Raw genomic sequence first — 488 nt, forward strand, 5'->3', positions numbered from 1 at the left:
TACAAAGTGGCTATAAGGATCACAAATGTAGTGCAGTAAAAATATTAATATTTACTGTTGAAATGTAGAATACGTTAGCATAAAATTGAAAAGAAAATGATCGATGAGCTTAGGAATGATGAAAGCCATCATTTAACTGGATTTGTGTCATTTCTATACCGGCAAGTCATGATCTAGCTATATCCTTCCCACCCTGTCGGTGTCCACTGAAAAAGCAGCAGCGCCCTCTGCTTTTTGTAAAGAGGAGTGAAAAAGCTTACAGCACCTGGTATTCCCAGGCGGTCTCCCATCCAAGTACTGACCAGGCCCGACCCTGCTTAGCTTCCGAGATCAGACGAGATCGGGCGTGTTCAGGGTGGTATGGCCGTAAGCAAATATTGTGCCTACCAAAGGTCCTTTAAAGATACTATATCACCACGCTTTGCTCTGTCGTCTAACCAAAGGTCCTTTTAAAGATACTATATCACCACGCTTTGCTCTGTCGTCTA

At 42.8% G+C, this 488-nt stretch overlaps 1 non-coding gene across 1 annotated transcript; it reads right to left on the reverse strand.

Moving 5' to 3' along the window:
• Positions 1 to 253: 253 nt before the first annotated feature.
• On the reverse strand, positions 254 to 372 carry LOC129115130 (5S ribosomal RNA). Its single transcript, XR_008532864.1, has one exon. It is a non-coding gene; the product is annotated as a 5S ribosomal RNA (ribosomal RNA).
• Between the last annotated feature and the right edge of the window lie 116 nt (positions 373 to 488).

This window comes from Anoplopoma fimbria, unplaced genomic scaffold, assembly GCF_027596085.1.
Source record: "Anoplopoma fimbria isolate UVic2021 breed Golden Eagle Sablefish unplaced genomic scaffold, Afim_UVic_2022 Un_contig_7063_pilon_pilon, whole genome shotgun sequence".
NCBI lineage: Eukaryota > Metazoa > Chordata > Actinopteri > Perciformes > Anoplopomatidae > Anoplopoma > Anoplopoma fimbria.